At 36.1% G+C, this 9,415-nt stretch overlaps 1 pseudogene; it reads left to right on the top strand.

The window, feature by feature from the left end:
* LOC138151132 (5-aminolevulinate synthase, non-specific, mitochondrial pseudogene) overlaps positions 1-9,415 on the top strand; it is an 88,565-nt pseudogene that overhangs the window by 284 nt on the left and 78,866 nt on the right.

Below are 9,415 nucleotides of genomic sequence, written 5' to 3'. Positions count from 1 at the left end.
GTTCCTTCTGCTCGATTCTGAGCTTCTAGCAACTTACCCCCCCCCCCCCCCCCCCCCTCCCACCTCTGCCCAAGTGAGACTCTCCCAGTCAAGGGGGGGGGGGGCCCACAGGAAGGTGTCACCACCACCCCTCCCCTTTCCTCCTCCACCTAGGCTTCTTCCACCCAAATTGAGAGGAGAGGGTCGTCACCAACCTCCCATCCACTTAAAGACTGCCTCAGCCAAATCTCGGGGGGCTGCGTCACCTCCAGCCTTCTCCCCCCTGTGACTATCAGCCGTATATGGAGGGGGAGGATTGTCACTAGCCGCCTTCCGCCCACCTAGGACTGCGGGCCGAATTGGGGGCGGGGGATCATTACCCCCCAACCCAGCCTCACTCCGCCCACCTGGGAGTATTCCAGCCGAATCCGGGGGTGGAGGGGTGGGTCACCATTCCCACAGTCTTTCCGAGGAGGGGGAAGTGTTGGGACGTCCGAGGAGCCGAAACGTTTTCCCAGAGACGCAGGACCTTACAGCTGCATCCCAAATGCATTTTGAGCAGTGATTTCCTGTCCTGGAGTTAAAGTGTAATTTCAGTCATTTTACCAGTGGCTAGGAAGGAAGTGAAAAGGCTGGGAATGGAATTAACATTTTTCCCCAGGGTACACCACACCAACTGCAAAATTATTCCACTGTTTGTGTTCTCTATCTTGCCTTTAAAAGACTCGAAATTATCTAGATTCTGACATCCTCCTCTTTAGGCCTGCTGAGTCACAAAATATTCCCAGTGCCAGAATGACTCAGTTTATGGAGTCAGTGCCAGAAGACCATGAGTTCTAGTCCCAGACCAGAACTTGGGCTCTTTTCCAATGCTGATATTGTAAGGAAAAGGGAAGAGCCCAAAGTATAAATGTACCTCGAATTAAACCAGGACTTTTTAAACTTTTTGAAAGTAAGTGATATTTATATTGCTTTGAAAGTGCACAGGTCTTTAGTCTCATTTGATCCTCAGCAACTCTGAGATGTTTCCTGGAAACCTAGACCAAGTAGCAAAATTTTGATTTTACCAACACACACAAACACAAGACAAATAAAAATTATACTGTTTTGTGTCAAGTCTATGTTGGTATTAGGGGAGGAGTCTGAAATAGGTGAATATTATCCAAAGTAACATAGGTACTCTAAAAAAAAGTATTCTTTTGCTTTGGTATTTCCTTACCTGAATCACATCAAAAAAGGTTTTCACCTACGGATGGCAACACTTGAATTCTTATGTTTCTAGATTGACTTTTCATTGCCCCTCAGAAGCGTGAAAATACGTAAAAGGATCTGTGATCTCATAGACTTGGGAGTTCCCTAGATCCATCCAGTAGATCAAAATCTTATCTCATGTGACTCTCCTCCATGTCCTCCCAAAACTTCCATAGAAGGGATCTCAGCATGCTGGAGGCCTTAATCCCTTTCTCTTTACCTCCAATGGAGCACACTAGCCTCCCATATAAGTATCCCTTCCCTCTCTTGCCATAAGACCCAACCATCTTCTCTTTCTGCCATACAATTCTTTGATTGAATCTGTTATGTTTTTTTAACCTACCAAGTCTTTCTATTGACTTCTGTGTAATGAATGGAGACAAAAGTATGATTTGGAGATCGAAAAAATTTTGAGAATTAGTTTCAGACATGTTCCCAAATCAAACTATAACATTAGCCAATGCTAGATCAGAGCCTGTAAATAAATCAATCTCCTATGGGGCTTTGGGCAATTCATAAATGAATGGGTACTCCAGAAGAAACTCCCAACCTTGGTCCTATAGTCCTGCTGCTGGGCCATAACTGGATCAGTTCCCAGGGGCGAAAGAGACATACCGTGTTTCCCCAATAATAAGACACTGTCTTATTATTTTTTTGGACAGAAAAACACCAGAGGGCTTATTTTCAGGGGAGGGCTTATTTTAATGAACATTGACAGCAATTTTAATAAACAGGTAATTGTGAACAAAAAAATGTACCTTTATTCAATAAGCAAATCACTGGGGAAGAACAGGATGACGCGCTCACTGCTGCAGCTCTGATTGGATGCAGCTCAGAGCGTGGTGTGCGTTTCAGGGGAGGGGGGGACGGTGCATACAGAGGGTACCGTAATGTAGCGTTTAGCCCAGGGGATCACCTTCACTACAGTAGCAATCTCAATAGGGCTTATTTTCGGGGAAGGGCTTATTTTAGAGGAATCTTACACAGTAAGGGGAGGCTTATTTTCGGGATAGGTCTTATTATCGGGGAAACACGGTAGGAGCTATTTCTTAAGAGAGGTGTCCTACAATCACTCACTAGAGGACCCTGGAAAGTGGGGCTAAGAAATAATAAGAAATAACTTAAAGGTCCTACTCTTCTCCCATGTAAACACACTATAAGTTAAATATCCCCAAATACTACAAAATTAGAGAATAAATACATTTCCTTCTTGGATTCTAATGTCTAAGATAACTCTAAACTATTAACTTGACAGATGTTTCCTTGCTCCATCATTTCACTACTAGAGCTACTACATGGTACAGTGAATAGAGCACCAGGCCTGGAGTCAGGAAGCTGTGAATTCAAATATGGTTCCAGACACTGTGACCCTGGGGAAATAGCTGAACCTCAGTTTCTTCAACTGAAAAAAATGGGAATTATAACAGCATCTACCTTGCAGGGTTGTGATGAGGGTCAAATGATGTCATATAAAATCCTAAGCACAATACCTGATACCTTGCTGGCTCTATATAAATACATATTCTCTTCCCCTAGGAGAATTTATTTTATTATATATATATATATAAAACACTTAAGAATACCTTGAATTATCCATAAATCCTATTCAGTTATAAATGTTTTACAGTAAGAACTATCCTTTTCAAGACAGGAATGCAACTGCCTAGGGCATTCTATTTACAATTTTCCACCCAGTTCTAATTCTTTTTTAAGTCTTTGTACATACTTCTTATCTTCCTGGGGAACCCATTGTCTATTAAGCAAACTCCATTCTTAGAGGAGATATGTGAAGGTGTGTGGGGGATGAGAATCAAACCTTTTCAAAAGGTTACATATTATGTACCCAGGTTTTACCTCACTGTTCCTTTCCTCCTTAATTTCTCTCATGAGCAAAAATGTAATTTGTTTTCAGTTAGAAAAAGAAAACTTTAAAAAATAATGTTCTCAGACAACACACTTATGATTATTCAAGTATTGTCCGACTTTTAAAAAATACACAGCTTTCTGGAAATTCTTGGCAAACTAGAAAGCAGCTAATGGGAACAATTTCCCCTTGCATGGTACATTGAAAAGAGCACTGGCTTTGGAGTCAGAGGACATAGGTTGAAATCTTTGTTCTGATGTTTACCTTCCTGTTTGACCTTGGGCACATCATTTGATATCCTTGAGTCTCAGCTTTCAGATATTTAAAATTATTGTGTTAAACTAGATGACTTATAAAACCACTTCCAGCTCCAGAACTATGATCCTTTATAATATACCATGGCTGCCTTTTTATATGTAATAGGGCATAATTTTTAAAGTAGTTTTTGCTGGGGGCAGGACAGAAAAAAAAAAGTGATGAGAGAAAGAGAATTGATTCAATAAAATATTCAAATTATTCCAAGTTTTTACAAACACAACTACTTTTTTTGAGAAATTTTATCTTAAGTTATCAAAAATTACTAACAAAAATTTTTAGAAACCATGGTCAAAATTGGCAAAGTAAAGTATGAAGCCTTTGTTTTGACTTTGAATTTGTATCCTTATACAAGATGTAAATATCTCCCTTGACATCACATTTAAGGTTTTATTCAGGTATTAAGAAGCAAGAAAGGAAGAAATAGAAGAAAATATATTTCACTCTGCACTAAGTCCATCAGCTCTCAGTTTAGAGGTGTGTAGCATGTTTTTTCATGAATTCTTAGGAAATTGTGATGGGTCATTGTGTTGATCAGAATTACTAAGTCTTTCACAGTTGATTTTCCTTGTAATATAGATATTACTGTGTACATTGTTCTCCTGATTCATTCACTTCACTTTGTATCAGTTATACAAGTCTTACCAGGTTTATCCTGGAACAATCCTCTTCATCATTCCTTATAGTACAATAGTATTCCATCATATTCATATATCGTAATATATTCAGCAATTCCTTAATTTAATACCACCACAAAAAGAGCTATGTGTGTACATATGTGTCCTTTTCCTTTCTGATCTCTTGAGGGTATCCTTCAGGCATCCTATCTATCTTTGTATGTCCACAAAGACCCAAAACAGTGTATTACTTATACAATTAATCAATTGACATTCATTAAGCATCTGTGTGTCAGCTACTGTGCTAAGTGTTTTATAGAAGACATTTTATGTCAAATGAAGAAATGTGTGAAGAGTTATGTACAATTTATTCTTATTTCATATCCCACAATAGCTCAAAAATCATTACAGTGGGCCAGAAGGTGACCTGTGTACTATGACTTACAGACCTGTATGGGAAAAAAAATTCAGTTTGTCTTTAAAGTGACATTCATAGAGTGTTTCTACCATGACTTAATCTAAATGATAAAGGTTTAAAAGTTGAATAACTACTACACACAACTCATCAAAATTTAGGTTGAATTCAACAAGAATAGTTCACACTTGTGAAAGGATAGTCATTTTGAAAGGCTATCCTTTAAGACCAATTTAGCCAAAACTGAAAAGAATGCCTCCTTGGCACATTTTTTTTTAACACTGCATAACAGTATATACTTTAATTGCAATTTTACCTTCATGTGGGGAAATTATTCCATTTGAACCATGAGACCACCAGTTTACAAGTTTGTTCCTTTGAATCCTTAATCAATTCCTCTTCTACTCAGAGAAAAAAGCTTTTCCCACTAACCTTTGACCTTTGGTTAATGTTTGTTTTTCCCTGCTACACTATTTGTACCACACACCAGATAGGGTTGGTTGTCCAAAGCAAGGGTATAGAACTAAAACTAACATTATGCAAATGCCCTTCTGCATAGCAGCTGGGCAACTCATGCGTTGGAATATGTAGAATGAATGAAAATCAAATGATATTTGTCAAAGGATTGATTATGTTGGCTTCTTAGGGTTCTCAAATGCACAAGCTGTCATAGTACTTCTGCCTTAACACTGTTGCTTCTCTTATCTTAGACCTGATCTCTGTCCTCAGGCTCTCACAGTATTTGGTTGTTCTTTGCCCTTATATTCTGTTTTGTTTTATAATATTCCTTTTCATGTATCATATCACCTACAAAATTATAAGCCCTTTCAGAGCTGGGGCAATATCTGATTCGTATTTGTAACCACCTCCCCCCCACCCCCACAAGAGCCTAGTGATTCCTTGTACATAGTAAGCCCCTGATAAAAACTAGAACATTTGTCCTCTAATTCTGTAGGGTCTCTCTCATTTTTCTTAGTCTTTCAAATATTACAAATAGGAGCTCTGCAATAACATCTGTTAGTTTTTTAGGAACTGAGAATAGAGTTCAGTTGGGTCTTTTGATCAAACTTACTTAGATGAATTCTTGTGAACTCACTGGTGTAAATACTCCTCCACCAATGCTGATTAGTAACCCAAGTCTATCATCTTATAATTTCCTTGTCTCTGTTTCCTTTTAAGTTTTCCATAGAGGATCCATTGTAATGAACTACACAATGTTCTAGTTTTCTCATACTTTTAATATCTCATGGGTGCCAATGCAACATTTGAGCTATCCAACTAAGCTTCTCAATTTTGTTACATGACTAGCCCAACTCTTTCTCCAGTTACACAAGTATTTGATAGTGTCTTTTATGCTACTTTGTGCATATTATTGTTAACATGCCAATTATTTATTGATAATATTCGTAACATCTCATTTTTCAATTTTATTACTTTTGAGATGATTTTCACATCATTTAAATAATTCCTGATATGCACTTATAAAGTATCAATAGGAGAGTATTGGTATTAGAAAGAAGGGGGTGTCAGGAAGAAGGACCCACATATACAAAAATGTAGCAGCTCTTTTTGTAGTGGCAAAGAATTTGAAATTGAAGGGATGGCCATTAATTGGGAAAGGACTGATCAAGTTGTGGTATATGAATGTAATGTAATGCTATTATTCCATAAGAAATAACAAGCAGGCAAATTTCAGAGAAACCTGGAAATACATGAACTGATACTAAGTAAAGTGAGCACAACCAGGAGAACATTGTACAAAATAACAGCAACATTGTGTGATGACCAACATTAATAGACCTAGCTCTTCTCAGCAATGTTATGAGCTCAAACAATTCCAAAAGACTCATGATGGAAAATGCTATCCACATCCAGAGAAAGAGCTATGGAGTCTGAATGCAGATCAAAGCATACTATTTTCCCTCTTTTTTTCTTTCTAGTGGTTTCCCCCTTTTATTCTGACTCTTCTTTCACAACATGACTAATGTGGGAATATGTTTAATATGATTGTACATGTATAGCTTATATCAGATTGCATGTCATCTTAGGGAGGGGAGAGAGGGAAAATTTAGAACTCAAAATCTTATAAAAGCAAATGTTGAAAACTAAAAGTAAATAAATTTTTTAAAAGAAAAAAAAAGATAGTGTTGTTGAACAAGCAATTACTTCAGTTATTTATAATGTCACATTTCAAGTAATTAAATAATTTAATAGAATCCTTAGTAATTTATCAAATAGTGTCATTTTCTCATTAAAGGTTCTAAGAAGTGAATTAAACATCTTTTTCTTGTAGGTATTCAATATAAATCACCACTAAAGCAATATAACATGGTAAAAATCAAAGTGTGATCTAGAAATACTTATGTGTCTATAACTCAATGACTTTATAGAGTTCTGGATATGGGTTTCACTAAAGAATAAAAGATACAGCCTTATAAAATGATCAAGATTCAATTTCTCAGAGAAAAATATTATAATTTTCCAAATGCAGCTTCCTCCTCAGCTCTGGTCCCAGCTAATTGTTTTTTTTCAGTAGTTGTCCAAAAGATAGATAGATAAGATAGAGATAGAGATATACTCAAAGACCAACTCAATGATCTGTCTATTCAACTGGATGTCATAATAAAGATGAGATGCGTTTTTAAATCCACTTTGGGTTTTTTTGGGTGGATGGTTGTTTAATCTCTTTCACATACTTCTGAATTTCACACAGGTGGTATTCTGGGGCTTGATGCAATATCTAAAGGGACTATTTGAAGTCTTTTTTCTATCAATGAGGAATCATTCTTTTGAAATCTGTGTGGGCAAAATTTTTATGATGATCAGCTGTGAATGACTTAGTTCCTTTGATCAATACAGTAACCCAAGACAATTCTGAAGGACTTATGATGACAAATTCTGTTCACCTCCAGAAAGCTAATAAAGGTGTGGATTTGATGAAGTCTGAGTGCAGATCAAAATATATTTTTTTCCTTTTTTATTTTCTTTCTTCTTTGGAACATGACTAGTATGGAAATATGTTTTCCATGATTTCATATTGTTTACCTTCTCAATGGGTGGGGGAAAGATAGGAAGGAGGCAAAGAATTCAGAGCTCCAAAAATTTTTAAATGAATGTTAAAAATAAATAATGAATTTGTTTTTTAAAAAGGAAAAGAAATCTGTGTGGGACACCCTTGATATCTGTGAACAGCTTAAATGAGCATGTGACTTACTATTTGATGCATGGAATGATATTAATCCCATCACCTGAAGGTTAACCTCCAGAAAACCACATTTTTTGGCCATGGTACCTAATACAAACTATTAATGAATAGAAGGGTTGTAATCAGCATTGGTAGAAAGAGTATCCACAATTACAAAACCAAAGATATTTTCAACTATTAAATTATGATGTTAATACTCAGGGATCATTGAAAAAAGCCAACTTGGGAAAGATATAATAGTTGATTCAGAATTTTTTGTTATAAAATATGCATGGTAGTATGCCTTATTTAGCAAAAGTCTTTAAAATTGTGATTTGTTCCATTAAATCCAATTGTTTAAAAAAAGACCCAGCAAATACTAGACCTAATAGGATCATTCATTCTCTATAATCTTATGGTTGTATATCATAAAGATGTCATCTACTGTAGAGTTATTTTTAAAAGAATGTTCCTTTGTTGATATATTCATCATGGTTACCTTCAGTTTGTGCATTGACCAAATTCATAAAGATTTGTGTAGAAGTAAAAAAGTGGACATATGGATCAAGTTGCTGATTTCTTCTTATTTTAGTAAAAGCTGCCTTTATTATTATTATCATTTTTCTCCAATCCTTTCTTCTTTGAGATACCTCAGAAACTCTATCCTTAACTTTGAAATGTATCATCTCCAGCATGGATTTCTTCCAAATGTATACCAGAGGTGTCAAACATGTGGTCTTCAGGTCAGCCTGAACTAGATTAAAATGCAATTGGGAAATATTTAACAAGATAAAAATATAATAAAACATAGATAATATTAATTTGTGGTTTTCTGAGTCAGTATATGGCCCATAAAGATCCTTTTATAAGATTTAGTGGCCCCCAGTTCTATCTGAGTTTGACACCATTGATGTATACCATGTATAGTTATAGCAGTGAGATATGAAATACAACAATCTCAGAAAAACTAAAAAACTATAGAAGGGGGAGCATTACAGATGTATGCTGTGAATGTAAGCAGACTACAATGTATAAATAATAAGGAACTTTGAAGAAAACCTAAAGTAAAATATGGCATCAAGAAAAATGTTATGATAGGGAGAGAAGATGAACTGGTCATGTTGTAAGGGATAGATATAACAGATGGGCAATAGAGTGCTCTACTGGTACCTTTGCACTGTCAGGAGAAAAAAAGGAAGTCCTCTAGCATTTGGGGGTAGGAAGGGCCCTGTCTTATAGTGAAAATATGGGTGAACAAGAACATATTTATAACAAGAGTCACATAAGATGAGTAGGCATTGATGGGTTGCAATCTGCATTGTTGGAAGGAAACTCTGAATTCATTAGCTTTTTACTCAAGTATTTGAGAGAGCATATTTGATCTGGTCCAGTACTTCTAAACTTCATCTTGTTACTGCCACTACCACACATAGTAAATTTAGTAGTAAAATAAACCATAGCCAGTATGCTGGTTTATCATTCCAGTGATAATAGATCATTATAGAAACACTAGTAGATCTGTCAAATTTTGTTTTGATCCTTCCAATTTATTTTTTCAAACTTCCTTTAGAAAATAAATAAAATTAATCACTGGCTAAGCAAAACAAAATCATAAAAACAAAACTTCCAACTCTAAAAAATCAGCAAAGAAACAATAAAAACAGTAGTTGCTGAGCATAACTGTTATTTGCTGATTAATAGAAGAAATGAAGACCTTTTGCATAAATTTTAATGAGAGTCCTAATATTGGCGGCGGCAGCAACCAGCATTTCTTAAGTGCTTACTATGTA

Source organism: Petaurus breviceps, unplaced genomic scaffold (assembly GCF_028583685.1).
Source record: "Petaurus breviceps papuanus isolate PSGF00001 unplaced genomic scaffold, PetGlider_PUasm1.0 90895, whole genome shotgun sequence".
NCBI classification, from domain to species: domain Eukaryota; kingdom Metazoa; phylum Chordata; class Mammalia; order Diprotodontia; family Petauridae; genus Petaurus; species Petaurus breviceps.
Note: the sequence above shows the minus strand (reverse complement) of the source record. Positions and strands in the feature narration are given on the sequence as shown.